The sequence below is a fragment of the Callospermophilus lateralis genome, chromosome 4 (assembly GCF_048772815.1).
Source record: "Callospermophilus lateralis isolate mCalLat2 chromosome 4, mCalLat2.hap1, whole genome shotgun sequence".
Taxonomy (NCBI): Eukaryota; Metazoa; Chordata; class Mammalia; order Rodentia; family Sciuridae; genus Callospermophilus; species Callospermophilus lateralis.
In genome coordinates, this window is record NC_135308.1 from 66,777,449 (window position 1) to 66,802,177 (window position 24,729).

Below are 24,729 nucleotides of genomic sequence, written 5' to 3' on the forward strand. Positions count from 1 at the left end.
CAGCCAAGATGTATTATTGAGTTAAAAAGGTTTTATTTTCTTGGGAAAGGAGGCTTTCCATTTGGATTGTGGAGAGGCCAGTGCTGGCAATTTGGGGTTAGGATTTGTCCATGGAAAAAGTGGAGAGTGTGTTTACTTTTGGCTGAGCACGAAGTCATTACAAAGGCCTTTGCTCCGTCTGGGCATGTGAGGAAAAGCGCTCTGGAATGTGGTCGGTGAAACTGGGCCACTTTGGGATGCCTCTGTGATGGGCATGTAGAACAATATTGTCTCTCTCCCCCTGCGAAGACAGCATAACTTTTCAAATGAGTCCCCCAAAGCAGTGTTTGGTTACCAAAGCCACCATCTTTTCCCTGTTGCCAGCACCTTCCTCAAGTGACTGAGACTGGACTGTTGGATGCAATTGCTTTCAGAAGAAGCAGGAGGGTTATAGAGTCTCCTTTCCATCGTTACTGTCTGCTGATGCTATCTGGGGGTTGGTTCTTTTGTCTTAGAACCTTTGACATATCCCTTGGCCCCTTTGGAAAGTAAATCTGATGCATGCTTTTGCAGCTAGTTGCAGACCCATATGGGTTAGGGCATTCATTGTGTGGGGGGCTGCTGGGGCTTCTGGATGGGTGTGGGGTTGTGTGGTAAGGACACGTTCCAAAGGTTCCTGAACTGGGCAGTGAGTACCGAGTGATGACATGACAGACCATCAGTGGCAGTCCGTGCAGCCATCTGAGGCATGACCTTGTCTCTTAGCAGGCAAGAAATTGTCCCCATGTCAAAATAAGAACAAGCCGAACAGTCTCCCCAAAGCAGGAGCTCCTTCTGTTTGTTCTGTTTCTTCTCTGTGTCCACCTCCCTCCCCTCCCATGGTCCTTCCAGAATCCCTCTACAGCATAACACTTAATCTGCAGCTTCAAAAAGAGGCCTGGTTACAAATAGAATCCAGGTCTTGTTTTTACTCTAGTGAAGTTTTGGGGTACTTTGTGGGCAGAGGAGTTTGGTTTATCTTAGGTCTCAGAGATGGTCGCGTAATGGCCCCCTCATCCCACAGCTCCCAGGAGGATTAGTAGGACCACTTGGGAGGATGCCCAGAGAGAAGCCCTGGGCTGGCTGAGACCTGTCAACCTTGTGCCTCCAGGAGGTGGAGGGGCTGTGGGAGGGAACCAGGGTCAAGGTTGGACTTATTCTGGAGGTGGCTGGGCATAGAAGATGCTGGACATATTATAGTTTCTTTTAAATTCTACCAGTGAGCAATGGATGTGTTCTAAAACTAGAACTTCGCACAAAATCATTGAATCAGTTACTTAGGACGGGGGTTTTTATGTGAACGACATCTCAATAAAGCTGTGGATTTGACTCATCACTCTCTGAATTCCATGGGGTCATACCTTCTCTGGGGTAGCCAGTGCCATGGACTGCATGGTGGGGTGAGGCAGTAGCCACGCAGGATTCAGAAATCCACCCAGAAAACCAACAAAAAAGAAAAAGTTCACATCAGCTCTGGACCAGTGCTGCAGTCAGGGCTGAGCACTGGGTACTGTTAATGTGGGGTCTTATTACTGTTATCATCTTCACTGTCCTCACCCCAACCCAAACCTGAATCACCTTTTGCCTGGACCTTCATGATGGCCTGAGATTCTCCCTTCAGTCTCTTCCTCTGCTGCTCTACCATATGCTTGTGCAGTCACTTAGCAAGCATTCACACCTGGAGCCGGGCACTGGATTTGGAATATGTCAAGAGGTAGACCCTGTGACTGATAGGAAAGATAAACATAAGAAAATGTTTGCAAATAGTGAAAGGTCTTATAAGAGGTGATTTCCAGCCCAAAGAGATGTTTTTGGGCTGGAGTATGCACATGCGCAAAGGACCTGTGGTCATACTCTGAATGATGGGGTGCTGATTTTGAATGAAGGAGAAGAGCCAGGTGATGGCGACTTCATGGTTCATGCCAACAGCTGGATTTAACTGCCAATGATGAGGAGCCCCTGAAGAGCAGGAGAGAACTCTTACAGCAAGAAAGGCTGAGCAGCTCAGTTGGAGCCTCACTGTGAAGAAAAAAGGAAACTTTGCCAAAGTTTAGATGATAGTGACAATAGGGACGGAGAGCGTGTTGGATTTAGAAGGTGAACTTGCCTGCACTTGTGACCAGCCCAATATTGTGGGCAAAGGAGAGGGCTGAGTCCCAGCATGGTGACATGGGTGGCCAGGTGGCATTAGCAAGGAGAAGGACTTCAGGGGAAGCTCACATTTAAGAGTCAAGGATTATGGATATGATTGGGGATTTGTTAGGTGAGGAGCCCCTGGTGTGTACGATGGTGATGTCCAACGGGTAGTTGGCAGGCGTGGATCTCGGGAGACAGTTTTGGATGAGGTTGTAGACAGGGGGTAATGAGAGAATGGGGAGAGGGAGAGGCCGTGGGCTTGGACCAGAGCACCTGCCGTAGGGCCGAGGGCAGGAGGAGCTGAAGGCCAAGCTGGGCCCTGGAGAGCAGTGTTTATAGAGAGGGTGGAGAAGAAAGACCCAAGAAAGGATATGGGGGACAGTTTGAGAAGTAGGAGGGGGAATTTCAGAGAGTGAAGTCTTGGAAACTAAGGAAACAATTTAAAAATATGAAAGAGGGGACCAGTCAGTAAGTCAAAAGCTGGACTTTATGGCAACTCAAGGCTGACAATCTGACTCTGAGGAGTGTGCTGAGCTTTGAAGAGGCTGTTGATCTGAGTGTGTAGCCTTTCCTGGGCTAGGAAATCATAGGTACGTAATGACTGTGTGCTGATGACTGAAATATTCCACTAGTCATGCCGGACTGACTCCTTAAATGATTTAGTACTTCCAAAATGAAACTTGAGAATTTCCCCGTTAGCGTCATACTTTTTTCTTCTTAATTTTTTTTTTTTAGTTGTAGATGGACATATACCTTTATTTTATTTGTTTATTTATTTATTTATTTTATGTGGTGCCAGGGATTGAACCCAGTGCCTCACGCATGCTAGGCAAGCGCTCTACCACAGAGCCACAACACTGGCCCTTCTTTTTTCTGATTTTAATAAAGAATTGCCATTTTAGAGTCCTGCTCTGAGCAATAACAAAAGAGAGACAGTGATGCACCTGTATCAGTGGTTCTCAGACTCTGAGGCATGAAAATCCTGTGGTGAACTGGGTCACATGCATGTTCCCAGCCCTGACCCAGAGAGTCTGATGCCATGAATCTGGAGTGGGTCCTGGGTGTTCGGCACAAGCTCCCCTGGTAGTTCAGATGCAGGGGCCTATGCATTGCTGTTTGAAAGTAGTGATCTAGAATGTTCTCCATAGTCTGAGTGGATCCACCTTCAGCTTTCTCCACAGTCTGCTCTGTCTACCCACAAGCTCTTTCTAGGATCCAAACAGAAAGATGACATACGTCAACTGCCAAGAGGTTTCCCTCTCTATTGGGTTGAAGAGCAGTCTATTTAGCAAAGCACGCTTGCCCGTCACACGATTTGCAAATGCACATCTGTGCTTGCTCCTGCTCTCAGTTTCTCTCACAAATCCGTCAGTTCCCTTCCATTCTTTCCTGGACTCTTTTCTTTCTTCCACCCGCTGCATTTAATCCCTACTTCATTTTTCTAACGCTTTGCTTTCTTCCCTTTTCAAGAGTTGAAAAGTATTCCAGAATAGTTTTATTTTTAAGATCCTTCTCTCATTATTTAAATAAAAGTCTTATGCACCATCTAATACATACTTCTGCTCCCAAATCCATTATCTTCGTTATCTTTTCATCAAGCTAGTGAAGCATACTGAAACCTGAGCTGGTCTGGGACATGAAGTTCTCTTCTGGATTATTCACAGACCTAGTACTGGCAATGCCAGCTACTCCATAAGCCATCATTTACAATATGGCAACCGTAAACTTGTTCTGTCAATAGCTGTTGCTCGGTAGGTAAATTGTATGTGCCTGTTGAATAGCCTCTGCCAGCAGAGAGAACCTATCGTGCATGGAAAACTCCCAGTTATCTGCAAATCCTGAAGTCCACAAAGACTTGGCTTGCGTTGGAATATTAAGAGAATATATCTGGCATTTGACCTTGTGCAAAGAACAGTGTTATGTACTTTATGTAGCAAGAGCCAGGCTTTTGGTGGAGGTGGGGAGAAGGGAAGAGGCCAGAAAAACAATGGTTTGGGGGCTGTGAGAGGAGAGTTGTCTTGCCCAGGGGCTGGAGCTAGACTAGAAGAAACTTGGGACGTCAGACGTACTAATGTATCACCGTGAAATTGAGGCAAGATAGCACCATAACCTGGTTGTGAAGATTAATATGTGAAATGTGCAAATGCACGCTGTCCCTTAGAACTCAGAGCAGAGACTGAAAGTCACTCTCCTCTTTGGTCCCTGTAGGTACATCAGGATCAATGTCTTTCAGGATAGCTTTCGTCTCACAAGGGTGCAAGAGGAAACCAAATCTCTGTTTCCTGGCAACTCAAATCCAGCAGGATTGGTGTGTGTCTGTGGGTGGCTCATCTTTATTTTCTGATTACATGGGGAAGGAAGTAGAGCTCCATTAATGGTGGAAGAAGAGCCCCCCTCAGGGGAGAGCCCTGGGGGGCCTATGGGAACTGCATTCCTCACAGGGCTTTTTTTTTTTTTGCCTTCTAACCAGTTAGCTCAGGGATCCAGGGCATGTCAGAGGCACTGTAAAGCCAAGGTCACCTCCCTTCCTCTCAATTCCTAGGCAATGCTGGGTTGAAGACATGTGGGGTCCCTCATTTGAACTCTCAAGTTCTGACATGAGTCTGAGTCCTCCCTCCCAAGCTCTGAGAGGGGCATGCTCTGAGAAGTGACTAAAAAAACTGCCCCTTTGACTTTCACTCCTCTTTGTGCAGTGAGCTGTGATTTCTTTTATTGTCGCATTTGCCTGTGAGTGAGAAGTCTTTGTGGGGCTTTCATGCATCAACAATAATGATCATAACAAAAATGGGGTTTATTATTGCTATCTTGTGTGTGTCATCCTAATGCACCAGACACACACTTTGCAGACACACTAGGGTTATGAAACATATTAATAAATGATCGCGGGTAATAAGCCACGGAGTTCCTGAATCATGTACAAACAACCTCTCCTGCGCTGAGCAATGAGGGGGCCACAGGGTGCTGAAGACAGAAACAGAGACTGTTTTTGGGTGAGAGAATTAGCTTGGACCAGTGCATTGAGAAAGGGCCTCTACTGAGTGAGGTCTCCCCTTAGGAATTCCAAATAATCTGGTCTGAGTGGAACCAGGACTAGCGTGTGTCTTAAAGCTGCACTGGAGCCAGGATTGCAGGCATTGACCTAGGAAGAGAGACCTGAACTGTGTGGCCCTGGTCAGTCACTTAACCTTCTGTTTGCATCTCCTCTGGCCAGTGAGAGTAGTAATACCTGCTTAATCATAATATACCTTCATTGAGTCTCATTAGGTGCCAGGGCTTTGTATATACTATTTTAAATACCCCTCTCCAAATAAACTGTACCATATTTATTTGTTTCCTGGAGGGTGGAGAATTTATCCATCTTATTCATGGCAGTATCTCCAGTGTTTTGACCAGTATCAGGCACCTGTCCAGCTCTTGATAAATATCTGTTGAGTGAATGACTAGGTGAATGAATGCAGGCTGCTAGGCATTGTCCTTTTATTTCAGATGAGGAAATGAAATCTCCAAGAAGTAAAGTGACTTGGTGAGTGAGTGAGTGGCACAGCTGGACTTTGAACTCAGGCCTGTGTGAAACCCCAGCTTGGGCTCTTTTCTCTATTTTCTGGAGTGTGTAGGGTTGCTGTGAGAACCTGATGAGGCAGATGTGAACATGTTTCAAAGATGAAACACTCTGTAGCAATGTTAGCAGGTATTTTCAAACAAACAAACAAATAAAAAAAATGGTTCTGTCACAAAATAAACTCAGTAAATTCTGAGTTGACCGAAGTAAAGTTATTTTAAGACTTCTCTAAGCCTCCTTTATATTTTTGCGGTGCTGGGGATGGAACCCAGGGACTTGGGCATGTTAGGAAGTTCTCTACTGCTCAGTCCCAGCCTCAACCCCATCTCCAGGTTTTTAACACAGTAGCAACAGGCATAGTTGGTGAGTCTGCAACACCTATAGTTGAGTTCCTAAAAGCGTTGTGTGCGTTAATGCTTTTAAACATCACAATAATGTTGTGAAATGAATATAATTGCTATCCCATTTTCTAGATGAGAATGTGAAACTCAGAGAATGGAAATGTTTTGCCCTGTGAGAGGTAGCCATGATGTGAGGACAGCGTGTGTAGATGCATTGTGGTTTCCACAGCTGTGTTCTTAACCTAGGCTGCAGCTTCCTCCCGGGGTGTTTAAAGTGCACCATGACTCCCTAGGTCAGGCAGAGGGGGTAGGAGTGGGTTCCTCAGAACACCTCTTGCCGAATGGCTGCTGTGTAGAATGCAGAGGTTCAAAACCACAGACAAAACTCTTGTCCCCAGCACCAGCACCAGCACCATCATTAGAAAGGACAGAGCACATTGCCAGGCCAGAGCAGGAAAGGAGACCAGCCAGGATCACGGCTCTGCCTCATCAGGAACATGACATTTCAAATCAGACGGCAAGCTCCTGGATAGACTTGTGCCTAATCTAATGGTCATTAGGGTGCCTGGGGCAATTGTTTGACTCAGTGTTTATCCACTAAATATTTCAGAGAGAGGAGGAGGCATTGTCTGCTCTGTGTTTGCTGATGGATGGGAGAAGAGGTGATGCTTTGAAGTCTAAATATGGTGACACCTTTTGCTCCATTTTTACCCGTCTTTATTCATTCTGGGGGGAAAATGCTCCATATAAAATTCACTTCTTATGTAATGGAACCCCTTTCATATACCAAACTCCTCGGCACATAAATATATTTGAAGAAACTCTTTCTAGAATATAAAATAGAAATCCCAGGATCCTTAGAAGAAAAATACTAAGCATATATCACCCTTTTTAGAGAAGTGCACAATCATTAGGATTCAATTAACAGACTGGCAATAATACCACACAGCCATCAGGAGACAAGGGAATCCCCAAAGGGTCCCAGAATGCTAGGATCTAAGAAAGGTTTTCGACATTGTTTTCATACCCCACCTTGTTAGGCTGTCTACCTGCTCCAGCACCCACTCTTTTAACTTGCTGCTCCTCTCTCCAGTGGGCTAGGAGAGTAGATAACCTGGTCTGTTCTGGTTATGTGCAAAGTAAGAGTAAATCGATTCTGATCAAGGGACTCATGTATGAATAAAGTACATTAGCTTTACTTTGTGGATTTTATAACATTGATTTGGGCTTCTTGGAAGCCCTTTTCTCCTCTTTATTTCCTTCTTCTCGCTGGTTTCCATATGATGGAAGTTGTTGGATTCATGCCTTCTAACTAATAATAATAGCAATAATGTCAACACATTGCTGGCACTGTTCTAAGTACATTTCGGTGTGTTAAGTCATTTAGTCTTTTCAACAACTCCACAGGACCTCTACTATAATTTTAACCAGACTTTTACTTAGTTACATTTTAATTGATATATAATAATTGTGCATATTTATTATAGTCATTCCATTTTAAAGATGAGAAAGAGGCACAAGGAAGTGAACTTACTCAAGGTCACTCAGCTATGAAGCAGCAGAGCTGAGAAGGGCCCAGGTGTGAGATTCCTACGTCTCTGCTCTTCACTGCTGTGCTGTGTGGCCTCCCTGGGGTCTAGGACAGAGGGGTGTTTGCTTGGAATACGGCACTTTAGTTCTTGAGTCCTCAGCTGGAGTGTATGTCCTTTATGTGGTTGTTTCTCTACCAAGGGGTGCAAAGGAGGAACAGCAGTTATAGTCATCTTTAAAGCATCTTAGGGGCATGACTGTGGAGCCCTTCCTTTCCCACCCAGGAAACATGGGGGTTAAACAAGGAGGACGTATTTTTTATCCACTGCTATTGGAAAGGTGAACTTGACTTTGAGGCCCTGTTTTCCTAGAGACCAATGATTCATATTAGCTGAGTTCCTCAACTCCATGGAACCCTTGGAATTCTCCTAAGTAGTTGAGAATCTCTGGTTGGGGTAAGTGGGACCCAGAATCAGCCCAATTTCCTGGGGCAAGGTAAGGACCAGAATAATCCTTCTTGTGGACAGAGTCACTGGAAGCAGTTCCTAAGAGCTATGTGGGCCTGCATGTGAATTAGGGGCCTTCTTGGGACTCCAGTCAACACCTGTCTAGTGGCAGGGCCAGGAGCTTCAGATGTGGCAGACTACAGTGGCACCCAACAATAACCACCTCTAGACCTTTTATAATGGAAAAGGATTACACCATGCCCTTTTTATGGAGTGAGCCATAAACAACCGGTCCTGTGAAGGACAGCAAGAAAGCGTTGAGCTGGGTATCACAGTTTTGGGGTCTAGTTCTAGTTCTGCCACTGACTAGCATTAAGGCCTCGTCACTTTACTTTCCTGGATTTTATATTACTCAGCTGTGAAATAAAGATAGTAATAAAGAAAATAACTCAGTGAATCACAGCAGGTTCAAATGAGAGTATGTATAGAAATGATAGAAATGCTCTGAAAGCAGAAAGGGCCATTTATATGTTTATAAATTTATGTTTATACATAAAGGTGTTATCATGATAACTGATACCATTATAATCAAAAGTAGACAGATGTACTCTGCTTCTGAAATATTTACTCTATTCTTCTGGTACATTTCTTTGTGAACCTTTTCCCTCAGCCTCCAGATAACGTAGAGATGTAAAAGAACTAAAAGCCGAGTTCCAAATTTAGTTTCTGACCTTTCCAAGATGGATGGTGAGCGGTGTGGTTATAACCTGCTGGCTGCTGAGAGCTAGAGCCTGGCTGGGCAGTTGAGGCCTGGGAAATGAGGCTGGATGGATGCTTGACTTTGCGCATGGCCTGGAGCCAGCCCATCCCTTCACACAGGTAGCCCCCTGCTGAGAGTTCATTCAGGAACTTCTTGTTTTCTCACTGGGTCTGGTTTAACTGTTGCATGGCTGAGTGTAGCTGTTGGCTAGTTCCTTTAGCACTACCCTACAACTTGTAAAGCCTTCCTCAAATACACAGCAGAAATGATGCGAAGACACTGGGGCTTTTCTTTCTTGGCTTTGGGTACACAGTCAGAAACATGACCAGGGAAAGACCCTCTCCTCAGCATCTTTAAATTCTCAGGAACACAGTCATGTATCAAGAATAAGGAAGATTGGGAGTATGTCCAGCAGGGGACCTCTTGGGCTATACCAGGCCTTCTATAGATCTGACCAGAGGTGCTCTGGTGCTCAGGCTGGGCAAGACTTATCAGGACCAGGGAGCACACACCTTAATGTAGTCTGTGCCAGAATATTCTGGTTTGGTAGGGGAATGCAGGTGGCTGATGGGGGAATTTGTGCTTGAAGGATGGGCTATATACACAGTTTAAAGTGCATTTGAGACGAAGAAATTGAACAGGGTGGATGGGGATGGGTTTTGCAGGGGAAGGTGTTGAAGGTCCAAGACCTGGCTCCAAGCACCACCTCTGCCAGACTGACAAGAGTGAGTGGGTGAGAGAGACCTCAGCAGGCTGGGATGGCTTCCACTTTCCCTGCCCTTCAGAGGAGCATTTCAAGTGTTGGCCCAAAGAGGGATACACCTCAGTACAGCTTCTGTGCCCTTTCATTGCCACTGTCTTCTGCCTAGTCTTCTGCATAGCCACATGCGACAACATAATAGGCAGAATTTCCTGCAGGTCTGTACTGAGCATGTCTGAATTGGGCTTGCTTTTCAAAGGGGTGATATCAGAGGGGTATCCACTATTTTTCTTCATCCACCTTCATCTGAGGAGCATTGCCGTTTTGGCAGAGGACTCAGGTATAGGACAGACAGTACCAAATGGTCTAGTCCAGGGTCTGCTGCCACCTGGCTGTGTGTCCTTGGTGAGGATGCCTAAGGTTCATAAATGCTGCTAAAGCTGCAGCTCTGTGCCCTTCATGTGTCACCTCATTTAATCCTCCCAACAACCACGTGAGGTTGATGAATGTTCTAACCCTTTGACAGAATGAAACAGGTGAGAAAAGCCAGCAACTTGCCTGGGATGCAAGGGGCTGTGGTTACACCTGGACAGCAAAACCCAAGTCCACACTCTAGGACTCTCCTTTATGTCTTTGGCAAATGGCTTCTGCTGCCTGGACCTCTGTTTCCTGTCTCTGATTTGGGATTGTGAGATTGATCTCTAAAGTCTTTTCTGATGCTAATGTCATGAATTCCAATAAGGCAGCAGACTACAAGCCATTGACAGCACCACCATCACATTCCAAAGGGAAGAAAGGAGGCCATACTCTGTGCACAAAAATTATCATTATTCATTATCTTTGGAACTGAGGATACAACCCAGGGGTGATTTACCACTGAGCCATGTCCCCAACCCTTTTTATTTTCTATTTTGAGACAGAGTCTCGCTGAGTTACTTAAGGCTTCACTAAGTTCTGAGTTGGCTTTGAACTCGTGATTCTCCTGCCTCAGCTTCCAGAGCCACTGGGTTTAAAAGCATGTGCCACTGTGCCTGGCTACAAATACTACTTTTAAGAATTAATAAAAAAGAGGGCAAATTAAAAACAGTTGTTGTCATCCACCAACCCATGCCTTCCTGAACTGTACATTAAAAATTTTTTTTTGTAGTTGTAAATGGACACAATATCTCTATTTATTTATTTTTATGTGGTGCTGAGGATCAAATCTAGTGCCTCACATGGCAAGGCAGGTGCTCTACCACTGATCTACAGCCTCAGCCCCCTGAACTGTACATTTAAGGGACATGTTGACATGACCTTTAATGTGGGAATCTCCTGGTTTTTGTTGGGTTGTGGGACCTTGCCCAAACCTTGCTCTGACCACGCACACCCCAGTGCCCACCCTTTTGATTTGACTTTTTATCTTTTCACCCACATCCTAACTCCTGGTGCTATTTATATGCTGTAAGTTGTATCTTTAGTTTACTTTTAAATTCCCTAAAGACATTTGACTTTACGTGTATAATCACTGGTTATTAGCAGTGTCTGAAAAAAATATCTATGGTAGGCTCGTTAGGTGGTCCATCCAGAGATGAAGGGAGCCCCTCTGTCGCTGAATCAGCACCCTGTGAGAAGGTAAGGCGAGTCATCGCCCCTGTGTAAACATGGAGAAAGCAGAACCAAGACATGGAAAGCTCAGGGCTAATCTTAGGGCTGTGAATATTAGACGGCCCAGAAGGAAGTGATGAGCATGAGCTGGAGTGGGTTTCCTGGCAGAAATATGGCTTGAGTGAGATCCTTGAAGATGTGGAGGAATTGGCTGGACCAAGAGCAAAGAGACTCCAGGTGAAGAAAAGAAGAGATACAAATTCCATGCAGTTTTTATGAATTTTTGACTTAGAAACAAAATTTTAACAAATTCAGTCGAACAATGTTCTTGGGGTGGTCTGCATTCTTTCATTCAATAGATAAGGCACCGCAGTGCTCACCACTTGGGCAGTTCCCCCCTTGGAGGGTGTCCTCTCTAAGGAAGACAGATAGTCAGTGTGTAAAAAGTTGGTCATTTATTCAATGATAACTGGTCTCTAAGATATTTATGTTTGGGGTATGACTATATTTATTTAAAATTAATATTTTACTTGTGATACTGAACAAGCAAACCCCAAACTGCTGATCACTTGTATAGCACAGCGGGGCGGGGTTATGGGGCCTGTCTCTTGAAGATGATGTTGCTCTTGAGTTATGATCGGAAAAAGTGCTGAAGGTTGTGTGGCGTTCTTTTCACCTTGCTAAAGTATCTCTGGATGAGAAAAACCTGAGATTTGTTGAAAAATGAAGAGATAAAGAAGGAGGAAGAAGTTTAAATCTCACGGGGGTGGGGGGGAGATGGTGACTGCTGGAAGTCAGGTCCCACCTACCTTTAGGGCCAGGAGAGGATGCTAGGAGCAGAGAAAATGTACCCTAGTAGGAAAGAACCGAACAGATTTTCAACACTCTGCCACTCTAGAGGCAGAAAGGACAGCGGAGTACTGTTAGAGAGATGGTTCAACAGAAAACTCAACTACTAAGCAAAAAAGCTCATGCTTTTGAAGGAGGTTTTAATGGTCAGGAAGATGCTGAGCTCCTAAGGGTGCCTGCCATCAGGAAGATTTGAAATTCTGAGTTCTTTTCCTTCCCACCTCTAATAGTAAGCCATTTCTAGTAAAGCTTGTTTATTTGTATAATTTTTTTTGTTGTTGTTGTTATAGTCAGTTTATGCTTTGGGAATCAGGAGAGTTTTCTGCCTGGATAATTTTTTTTTCCTATTTCATTTTCTACAATGTAGAATTCTTGATTTAGGGCTTTTGTAACTAAATAATAAATAATATTTGTTTATTCTGTGGGCCTTTGCTTGTGTTAGAGCAGTTTGAACTCAAACATTTGTAATTATAGAAATTGAAATCAGCTTTTCTTCACTTATGGATTCCTTTAGATTTAAAATCTACTCTAGGTTAGTTTATAGTTGCAATATACCTCTTATTGTAGGTCTATTCATTTGTTTTTTCTTTCATTTATTTTTTCATTATTCACTCATTCAACTACCATTATTGAGTATCTGTTATGTTTCGGGCGCTGAGCAAGATGCATTCAGTTGCAAAAGACCTTGTACCATGTGGCCACAAGCTTGTGAGGACAACACTGGATTGGTCTCAATGACTGTAAATGTCAAGTATTGCCAAGTGTACGATTTGGTGGAAGGCGCGGAATTTCCTGGCATTTCTCTTTCTTGCCTCAATCCACCTAATAGCTCAGGCTAACGATGCTGCTTCCTAGAGCTTGGACATGTCCCACAGGGCAGAGGAAAGTGCTGATCTCAGACCAGAAATGCTAACCTGGCTCTCTGCCCTTGGGCAAGTCACTTAACCTTTTTGAGCCTCAGTTTCCATCTGTTACTTAGAGCTAATTACACCTACTTAACTACAGGCTTTTTGTGAGGAGCATTATCTCATTAGAGATAATGTTTTTAAAAGCTCTTTGAAAAATTGTGCAACATTATTCAAATGGAAAGTATTGTTATGTTTATTATCAAGTGCTTACTAATTCAACACCAGGGGTGGTGACACAAGAAGAGAGGCCCCCTTATCGCACTCTGCTCCCTCACTCGGCTTGGCACTGGGGTGTGTTTGGAGAGGTGGGACCATGCTGGACAAGCCAGGCCTTTGAGGAATTTATGATCAGATTGGGGAGACAAGAACCAATCTGGGAACCGTGTAGTTGCAGTTGAGAGAATCTCAGGGCCTTTCTTCCCCAGAATTTTACAGCTGTAGTCAGGAGAGGCTTCACTTGGGAAGAGGCACTTGAACTTGGCTGTCACTCACATGAGAATCAGAATTATCTTTGTACTCTCGTCATTAATCAATGAGTAACAGTGTGTGACGAGGGACATACAAATACATTTTGGTTGGGAAGATGGGAAACTTGCAATGGTACAAAATTCCCTCCTTCCAGGACCAGAGGGAGGAAATAAATGCAAGGAGCAGTGCTGGTGGGACCCAGAGGAGGGGGCCATGCAGGCATGAAGTGTGTGGGAAAGGCACTGGAGGGACGGTGCCCAGGCCTAAGGAAGGCAGGATGTAGACACAGGCAGAGCTGTTTGGAAAGGGATTCTGCTTATTGATAGCTTTTAATTATCCACTTTCCTATTAAACTGAAAAAGATTGCATTCTATTCTTGATTTGCTTCTGGTGGATGGAACATTGTGCACCCAAACTCATACAGCCCTCTTTCCCATTTTTTCTCTTTGCAGAAGAGGTTTTATAGTGATGTGACTGATTGATTGCTCAAGGTGAATGTCTCGGGGTTAATGTGATCCAAGCCCTGGCTGAGTATAGGATAAGGAGGGCAAACAGAGAGAGACCAGGAAGGTGGGAGGATGAGAGCCTGTGTCCATCCAGTTATGGTGAATCAGAGAGAGGAGACAGGCAAGCCCTCTCTGAGAACTCTGAACCCCCTCCCATTATCAAAGGAAATTAATCTCACTGAAAGTCACATCTCTATCCTGGCACTATCCCTATTCCTATCCCATCTTTATTTCTTTATCTGTTAAAGTCAGGATTTGAAGGATGAGGATGGCATCCTGGGAAATTACAACCACCAGAGAGGGTGGCAACCTCCCAAATGCTGTGATCCCACTTGTTTAGTGTTTCAGAAGCTTCCAAAGGATCCAGCAAATTAGATTGAATTTCAAGAAGTGGGGCTGACCAAAGAGAGAGGAAAGTTCAAAGCGGTGCATTACAGAGGTTGAAGGTGGAAATAAATTCTGCTGTGCTGGCCAGGCCAGGCTGCCTTCCAGACAGCCTGTTTCTCTGTGACATTAATACAATGGGAACATTATTGACAACTTCCTTAGGCAGCTTTTGGGAATGAAATGCCAAATATAGGCAAAACAGACTCTTGGCTTTATTGGTATGGAGGAAGCACCAAAAACGTTCTGTTATTCAATACTTTCCAGGCACCTGTTGCCTTTTTATGACGAGTGTTAATTTCCATCAACTCAGTGATTGATAGAGAAGGCAGAAAGGTGTGACAGTGGGGAGAGGAAAGATCAAGCAAGGCTCAGCATTAAGGAGTAGGGAAGAGAAAGAGAAATGGAGAGGAAGCGTATGTCCTCAGATAATAAAATGTAAAGGGGAATCATTGAAAACACCATGAGCAGATCGGAAGAAGACCAAATGTGAATTATGGTGTGAAAGGATCCCTGTTTTATGATCTCAAACTTTTTGGGGTAACTTAAAAAAAATAATTAAATAGGAAGCATGTTTTCTCCCAGGTGAATCATTTTGAAAAATTCACCCCTTAACACTTGGGTTTTTATGTTCTTGATTCCTAATCCTGGGGATTACCCACTGCCAGATGTGCAAAATCCCAGTAGAATGCAACATGCTATGGGTACATCTGGTAATAGTTAGGAGGATGCTTGGAATGGGAACATATTTATGTGACTCCTTGGACCTCATGTGCATATCTACACATACATGCATTCTTCTATAAAACTTGTAAGGTCTTTTAAATTTTTTTTTGGAAAAATTAGCATTATAAAGTCATAAAGAAATTTCTGCAGGGACTTTAGAGTAGAGATAGAAGTGTGTGTGTGGGGGGAACACCTAAATACATCACTCTTTAGCAAACCAGTCATCCACACAACTGCAGAAATTTCTGATAAATTCTTGTGAACTGAATTCCTGCCTGACAGTTCTTGGAAATGTTGCCTCTGCCTTTCATATTAAAATATTGCATTGAAAGACCTGCCATAGAGATATTGATCTCACTTAAGGGCAAGGAGGCATCTGAACTTACAACCATTGCTCAAAATTGTGCATGTTTCCATGTGTGTATTTAACTGTCACCCCTCTCCACAGTCAGACCAAGCTATAGATTTTGGGGAGTACATTAGGGTCCAGGGTTCTGTGCCCCATCTTCCATTTAGCTGCTAGCACCTTTAATCATACTAATAGTGACAGCTACTGTAATGCTACAGCATGTATTATATGCCAGGAACTTTGAGTTTGGAATCTTTAATCCTCATAACAGCTCTGTAAAGGAAGTGTTTTCAGCTATAATTTGCAAGCAAGGAAGGAGATTCAGAGGCAAGGTAGCCTAGCTAGGATCACACAGCTAGGAGTTGGAGGAACCAGGAATTGAGACAAGTTCTTTGATTCAAATCACACAAGCCCTTATTCTTCCTATTGTACAGAAAGTTTTGCCTCCATGTCTACTCCAGAAACAGCATAAAAGGGGTTTGAGAAAGATGGAGAGATGTTTGGTGTCTGAGATCTCAGGATGAGTAAGTAAAGCCTTCTCTTTCTGGACGTTGCAGGATGTGCCTTGATACTAATGCTTCCTTGGCTCCGTGTACAACTAAAAGCAGTCCAGTGGGCAGGTCAGTGGACGTCTCTTGGACTCATTGCTTTGCATCTTGTCTGGATCCGCTCTAAAATTTATTTTTGACCTTTCCAGTGGAGATTTTGTATAGAATTTGATTTTTCTTCCGTCCATCTGTACAGACTTGGGTAGCAATGTCTTGTATCTGGAAAGATGAGGTCCTGGGGGTTACTTGAGTAGCAAAACAAACCTTGCAAGATGACATTTGGGTCCGTGCAGAATTAACTATGAAACTGATGAGTTTGCTTGGTCTGAGATCTCACAAAGGGCATTTAGATGTTTGAGGCTGAGGAAGAAAGGACAGCTCTAACCCATCTTGAGATCTTGTGCATTGTTCTTTTGACCCTGTGGAAATGCTCAGATGAACACACACGTTCAGACCCATGTCAGGCCAGTGTGAAGAATCAAGCTGAGTATGCATGCATTCTAGGCTCAAATCCAAAAGAAAAAGAGAGAGAGCCCTGGCAAAATATCATGGGAAATGTCATCGTCCCTTTTCCTGGACTCAAAAAGTCCAAGACCCATTTAATATTTAGATTGCAAGATTTTTTTCTATTGATAGCACTTTGGAAAGCTGGAATGTAGGAAAATCCTGGCTATGGGGATTCTCATTGTAGCAGAGAGCAAGCTACTGACTTTTGAGGGTTTCAGCTGTCCATAGTTTGAACTTTTAGCATCCCCCAAAGGCCTCTGTGTGTTCAAGGCTTGGTCTCCAGGGTGGTGATTTGGGAGGTGGTGAAACCTTTAAGAGGTGGAGCCTAGAGAGAGAAATTTAGATTTTTGGGAGTGTGCCCTTGAAGGAAATAGTGGGACCCTGGCCACCTCTCAGCTCTCTTTCTCTCCTTGGCTCATAAGGAGAGTGGTTTCACACTTCCCTGCGCTCTTGCTATGATGTGCTGCCTTACCCTAGGTCCAAAGCAATGGACAAACAAATCAAGGACTAAAACCTCGAAAATTGTGAGTCAAAATAAACCTTTTCTCTTTTTAAATTGGTTAGCTCAGGTATTTGCTATAGTGATGAGAAACTAACACAAGCAGTATCTTCATTTTCCTGAGCATTTATTAACTGTCTGCCATACCAGAGTGTCTTAGATCAGGACTGTGCTTAAGTGAACACACAGTGGCCTGAAACACAGGAAGAGAGAGGTTTCTTTGAGCTGAGGGCAGGAAGTGGGATCTGGACTAAAACAGTCAATGCCAAGTAAGAAGAACCAACTTTGTGTGGGCATTTCTGGGGTCCAGTCTGGGAGAAACCCCAAATCAGGGCTGCTGGTGAAGCTGGGAGTCCAAACTTAGCCTACTAGGAAGAAGGTCAGCATATACAGAGGTCAAGAATCTGCATAGCAGGCAGAGTTTTAAAGAACCAAACTGGCTTCATGAGCCAAGATTAGGCAACAGGCAGGAAGCAAGATAAGGATATAGGTTATGATACTAGAAATTGGGTATCCAGGCACAGAGACCTCATAGTAAGGGGTTAGGGATTCAGCAAGGAGAGTGGGAAACAGAGCTATAATATGCTTATGGGACCTGTGAGAATAGCAGTTCCAGAAAGGGGCTGGTGATCCTTTTTATCAGTTCAGGAACTTTCCATGTTGGTGATGAGCTGGGACTCAGTCCCGGTTTGGGCAGGACTGGAGCTTGCACGTCGAGGAAGTCAGGGTCTGGCTGGAGTGTAAAGTGAAGTGGCAGAATGACAGGTCTTGGCCTTGTCTCTGAAAGGACTGATGCTGTATGGAAGAAAGAGTTAGAAGGCAAGTGTCCCCATCAATCTGTCGATCCACTGAACCCAAAAGGAATGAGTGTCCCCTCCACCCCCAATCACCCACCATTCCCTGGGGCACCACAGAGAGGATGCAGCAGAAGAAGCAGAGGCATTCCAAGGTGAGTTTCCTGCACCCAGAATATGGGGTGCTCACAAAGAGGAACACAAACCCTTTCACATCATGATTCTCTTTCCTCTTCATTTCCAAAGAAGGCCACAAAAAAGGTTTGATAACAGCAATACCTTTCCTCCCCTTTAGAAAATTAGGTGGCTTGAAAATACGTAAGGCTAATTTTATTCTCTCCATGAGTTCTGATGGAAATGGCATTTGGTGAAAAAATGTGTGTGGCCTGGTGTGCAACGGATAGCTATTTCTATGGGTGTTTTAGAGACAATGACACAATCAAACTTCACGTATGGAGTTTAAGTGTTCAGTTTCCCTCTGCGTCTCTCTTTCTTAGAGAAATATGGCAAACTGCTTCTGCCTTTCTTATTTTATTGATCTAATAGCAATACCTTATAACAGTATTTGTAGAGTTCTGTGTAATGGACAAAGCAATTGAGGTATGCCTTTGGGGAATATGACATGTAAAACTCAGTGGTAAATGTTACCTCTGGGCAGGTGACAAGGTCCTGGGACAACCTGCAGCTTTGTGTTCTGATTGCTTTCCTTTGTGTTGGTTGATTCTTCTGGATGGAATCACTGTTGTTCCATCTTTGACAATTATGGAGAAGCATGAGAAATAGTCACAGATTTCATGAGGTTTACTGAACTCCTCTACTTTGCTCACAACAGACTCTAAGAGTGAAGTGTGATGCCTTGGTCACAACCAGCTGTGGTAGAAGTCAAGGTTTAGGGATCATTGGAACTAAAATGAATCCTAAAAGTTCTTTTAATCTAATTTCCTGACTTTATAGGATAAGGAACTGAAGCTAAGATAGATTTTGCTTAGGTCTCAATAAAATGGAAACCACCTTTACCATGGGGTTGTGCTTTGTGTGTCCTGTAACTGCCTGGGGGGAGCTGGAAAATGGAGTTTGGGATGGCGAGGCTGGATGTCTGGCCGAGGAGCCATTTTTATAGGGTTTAAAACTGCATTCCTCACGCGTAAGATGTTTGTATAGGTTTGGAGTAGCAGAACCAAAAATAGGCTTTCCCTTTTCAGGAGCAACTCTGCATAAAAGACTTGCAGGCTTTGGACTCTGTCCCTATCATATCCATTTCGGTAGCCAGGCTAAGGGATCTGGCCAGGAGGCTGGGTATGTCCCAGCCGGAGAACAAGTGCTTGTCAGAATGAGTCGTGAAGCTGGGCAGAGAGCCAGTTTGCAGAAATGGCATCATATTGCTAAAGAAGGGAGATTTATACCTTGTCTTGACCTCCATCATGATGAGACTGCTACAGAAAAGTAGAGATGACACCAGGCCACTCTGGGAAACACATTAAGCTTGTCTTCTTCCATCCCAAATACACAGGCCAGTGAACTCTCTGGAATCTATTCTGCTACATGGGAGGGATGAGCTGAAGCTTGGCAGATGCCCATTTCAGTTGCTTATTACCTGCCAGGTATATCCCGAACCTGTCCTGCTCTGTGAATATAGCACACCTCAGAGAGACCTCACCCAAGCAATGATGTGGCAACCATTGGAATGACTATCAGCCACTGAAACTGGCCCATCTGGGAAGATTTTAAATCCTCGTGTTCTTAGTGCCCTGATCCATGTGAGAAGTTTGGAACTTAGTCTCTCATTTTTATTTGTGGTCATGGCTCTTGAGTCTGAGGACAATACCAGACATGCAGTTCTGTACATAGCCACATCACAATTAGAAAATGCATGTCATGGTGGGGGTTGTTCATACGAAAGAGGTCAAGACTCCATCAACCCCAGAGTCTGGTTTCTGCATCTTTCATAGTTAAAGAAATTTCAGCTGAGTATGTGATTGCTTGGAATAAAGAACTACAGTTACCACCTTCCCTGTGAGATTGTGTGACCAAGTTCTAGCTAGTGGGATTCAGTAGAAATGCTGCATGCAGTTTCCAGGCTGTGTCCTTGTAGGAACAAGTATGCTCGCCCCTTTCTTCCTTCCTGCTGGCATGAGTGCAGCATGGTGATGAGCCATGCTGGACCATGCAGACTAAAGCAACACCCCAGGAGTGACCATGAACAACACAGAAGGCACCTGGGCCATTGATGCCTGTTGAAGAATTTTCATGTGAGAGCCAATAAATGACTTGAGTTTAAGTCCCTGTTATTTTGTCTGCCAAGCACAGCTCAATTTATAACCTAAGTTATACTCTATTTATTGGGAACTTTAAGAAAAAGAAAATATAACAATAAAACAAAAGATTGCATTTGGATAAGATGACCAAGTTAACATGACACAAAAAAGGAGACCAGAGAATGGAAGCACATTGTTTCTATACCTTCTCTTCTTGGTCCCATCTTATACATAAGACTGGTTTGCTTGTAGGAAAGATGGGTAGATCTCACTGATACTGAGTGTCCTGCAGCCGTTTGTCAGATAGCACTAGGATTACTTCCTCCTAGAGATTGAAGAGTGGTGAAAGACAAATTTGAATTGGAAGGTTAAGGATTTAACCCCAAACCAACATACCTGTAATCCCAGTGGCTTAGGAGGCTGAGGTGGGAGGATTGCAAATTCAAGGCCAGTCTTAGCAATTTAGCAAGACCCTGTCTCAAAAATAAAAAATAGTAATTCAACAAAAAGGGATGGAGTGTAGCTTAGTGGTTAAGCATCCTTGAGTTCAATCCCCAGTACCAACAAAAACAGCAGAATAAAAACAGAAACAACAACCAAACCAGCAATGGGCATCTAGTTGCCCCCCGGTTGGTGGTAAGTGTGATGCAGACTAGTAGAATGCAGCTCTTGGAGACACTTTCAGATCTGACCGAACTTTAGTCATCAGTTTTAATGTCTAGGGAGATAATGCAGCAGTTGATCCATCTTTTAATCTTACCAGTGTCACTTGTTTCTAAAAGAGCTTATTGTAACTTACCTGAAGTACTGGCCCATCATGGTTTGGATGTGAGATGTCCCCCCAAAACTCATGTGAGACAATGCAAGAAGGTTCAGAGGGGAAATGATTGGGTTGTGAGAACCTTAACCCAACTAGTGAATTATTTCCTGATGGGATTAATTGAGTAGTAACTGGTGGCAGGTGGGGTGTGGCTGGAGCAGGAGGGAATTGGGGGCGTGGGCTCTGGGATATATATTTGTATTTTGCAAATGGAGGTCTCTCTGTTTACTTCCTGATCATCGCATGAGCTGCTTCTCTCTGCCACACTCTTCTGCCTCTTCTGCCACGATGTCAGCTTTACCTCAAGGCCCAAGGAATGGAGCCAGCCTTCTATGGACTAAAACCTCTGAAACCATGAGCCCTCCAACAAACTTTTTCTCCTCTACAATTGTTCTGGTTGGGTCTTTCAGTCACAGCAGCAAGAAAGCTGCTAACACATGGCCCTTGTCCTTGAAAATAATGAAAGGCGGCAGCTCTCATCTCATGGAAGCATATTACTTACATAACTCTTTGTGCTTTTTATTATTGTGGTATTAAATATAAATATACATATAAATATAGAATTTGCTGTTTCAACCATGTTGAAGTATATAGTTTTGGGCCATTCAGTACACTCGTATTGTTGTACACCCATTACCACCATGCAGCTCCAGAACTGGTTTTCATCTTGTAAAACAAAACTCTGGACCCATTAACAACTCCCCATTCCTTTCCCTCTAGTCTCTGGCAACCACCATTCTGCTTTCTGTCCCTGTGAATTTGTCTGACTATTCCTGTCACCTCACATAAGTGAAATCATGCAGTAATTGTCCTTTAGGGACTGCAGGCTACTTTTGACAAAGTAGGGGAGGGGTGGGTGAATTCTTAATTAGAAGGAAGGAGCCAGGGTCTGTGTGGATTGGGAATGTAAGGACCCCAAACTATAGTTCTACTTCTTCCTCCAGTGTAGGGTGTGGCAGCCTTATGCTAAAATGCCTGCTACCATTTTATCTTTCAATTTTCCTTTTAATTTTTTTTTTAAAGAGAGAGTGAGAGAGGAGAGAGAGAGAGAGGGAGAGAGAGAATTTTTAATATTTATTTTTTAGTTATCGGCAGACACAACATCCCTGTTTTGTATGTGGTGCTGAGGATCGAACCCGGGCCGCACGCATGCCAGGCGAGCGCGCCACCGCTTGAGCCACATCCTCAGCCCCTTTTCCTTTTAATTTAATCTTTTGATTTTCCTTACTGGGAAGACAGTGTGGCCTGTCTTCTTCATTTAGAGGCACACAGGCATAGATCATGAGTTAAATAATTAGGATGTAATGGGAAAAATATGAAATATTGGGCTGGGGGTGTGGTTCACTGTTAGAGCACTTGCCTAGCATATACGAGACCCTGGGTTCTATCCCCAGTACAGAAAAAATATTAACTATCTCAGTAAAGCTATATGCTAATAATAATGATAATGATAATGATAGCAGATTCCTCCAAACTCCACCACATTAATTGCACATTTGGCCATCCTTGGACATTTCTCTTTTTTTCTTGCTCCAACCCTGTTCCCCATCTCCTGAATTCCCAGGTAAAAGTTTGTTTAAAATCAAGAAAAAAAATAAGACTTCACCTTTTTCCCCAAGGACATTCCTGAGGCCTCTTTGACTAGAGATTTCCTCTGTAAAATTCAACAATAGGCTCTCCCAGTGGATTTTTTTTGCATTTAAAAATCTTGGGTTTTTTCTGACAAAAGGAGGCTTACTCATCTCCCCTCAATGACAGGCCCTACCTAAAAAACAAATAACTAAGAAATTCTGCATCCCATGTGCTGCGGAGACTGGCCAGGGAGTGAGCACAGGATGATGTACCCTGAGAGAGGCGATCCTAAGCCTCTGGATTAAAAGAACATGCCTCAAAAGAGCTCCTTGAATTTGGGATCCTCCTGCCTCAGCCTCCTGAATTACTGGGATTATAGGCACGTGCCACCACACCCAGCCAGGTTATCTCTTCTGTGTGCTGACTTCACCTCCGGATCCTAGAGTCTTCCCACTCCTTGCCCCATTTGTTGTGGTCATTTCAGCTCTGTGGCATCCCGGTGCCCACTTGAGCAGCAGGGACCATGAGGTGTTAGAGAAGGGAGACTCCCCGCTCAGGCCAATGTGGGTCAGTGAAGATCGCCTGACTGGGATTCACATTCTGGAGCCCTATGTTTGCAACTGCAGCTCCAACATCTTGAGATTTGCTTGGTGGAGGATCCTAAGCTCCTGGGCAGAAGCCACTGAAGGTTCACCAGGCCCTTTTGTAGATGAGAGTTTGCCCAGAAGGACTCCTGGTCTGATGACTGTACCCAAGCTGCTTCCTGCCTTCTCTCGGAGCTCAGCTACCTACTGTTTTGTAGCAGTTTTCTGGACCCGCCCTGTCTTGCGCATGAGACAGAGCTCCCCACAGGATGGGGGCGGGAGTGTGCCTCACTACTGCCCTATTGATGTTGACAAAGCTCTCCAAAGTGGGCTGGCCCTCTGGCTTGTTTCCTGAGGCGCCTCCGTGTTGTTTAAGGAATCATCTTGCCTTCCTGGGTGTAGGGGCTGTTGCTCCCTGCTTATTGAGTTAGCAGGAGAGGAGAGATTTTTCACTCGGTGGCACTATGGGAAGACTCTCCTAATGCAGGCGTGACTCTCTGCCTGCAGTCATGTGGGCACATACACACACAGTCCTACCCTAATGGATATGGACCTCGTTTTGGGTTGAGAATGTGGAACACGAAGACACATTTTCTTTTGACAGTTGTTCCCTCGGTGTGGGATCGATTTACCTGCAGTCAATAGGAGGTGGGATGTTAGTGTTCTTCAAGCACAGTGATCATGAAGTACAGCATCTTCCCTCTGCAGATGAGGAACCTACAACCTAGAGCACTTAGAAGGCCAATTAACTTTGTGACTTAGACACTTTTTTTGTTGCTGTTTTTTTGCAAAGCTTAGGTTGGAACTCAGGTCTTGCACATGCTAGGCGAGTGCTCTACTACTGAGCTACACTCAAGCCTTAGACAAACAATTTTGCTGCACTTAGGCTTCAATTTCTGTCTCTCTCTCTCTCTCTCTCTCTCTCTCTCTCTATATATATATATATATATATATATATATATATATATATATATATATATAAAGATTTCCCTAACACACCTCTAAGGACTCTTTCGGAATTCTATACTCAATGAGTTTTTATAACCATTTTCTCACCATCTCATGGCCTTTGTAGAATGGACTAGAATAACTGGATTGTTTGTGAAGGAATTTCTGACCTCAACCCACTTTCTTCATATAAAGAATTAATCAGTTTTAGAGATTTGTGTCACTGGGGGCTATGGCTCACTTAAAAGTGCTGTAAGAAATAAATGTTGATGAGGATGTGGAGAAGGAGAAACTTTTATACACTGGTGGGAATGTAAATTAGTACAGCCACTATGGAAAACAGTATGGAGGTTCCTAAGAAAACTAAAATAGAACCACCATATGATCCAGCTATATCAGTCTTGGGTATGTATCCAAAGGAAGTGAAGTCAGCATACAAAAGAGATAACCTGGCTGGGTGTGGTGGCACAAGGCTGTAATCTCAGTGACTCAGAACACTGAGGCAGGAGGTACCAAGTTCAAGACCAGCCTCAGCAACTTAGTGAGACCCTGTCTCAGAATAAAAAATAAAAGGGAGGCTGGGGATGTGGCTCAAGCGGTAGCGCGCTCGCCTGGCATGCGTGAGGCCTGGGTTTGATCCTCAGCACCACATACAAACAAAGATGTTGTGTCCACCGAAAACTAAAAAATAAATATTAAAAAATTCTCTCTCTCTCTCTTTAAAAAATAAAAATAAAAAAATAAATAAAAGGGCTGGGGATGTAGCTTGTTGGTAAAGTACTCCTGGGTTCAGCCCTTAGTACCAAGAAATGAGGTGGGGGGAATAAAGAGTAAGCTGTATGCCTAAAGTGTTTACTGTGGCACTGTAATCAAGATATGGAATCAGCACAGGTTCACATCAACAAATGAATGGACAAAGAAATAAGGTGTATATA

General features: G+C 44.0%; 1 protein-coding gene across 5 annotated transcripts in view; it reads left to right on the forward strand.

The window, feature by feature from the left end:
- Cacna1c (calcium voltage-gated channel subunit alpha1 C) overlaps nucleotides 1-24,729 on the forward strand; it is a 707,547-nt gene that overhangs the window by 144,375 nt on the left and 538,443 nt on the right. The gene's annotated exons all lie outside the window — the stretch shown is intronic.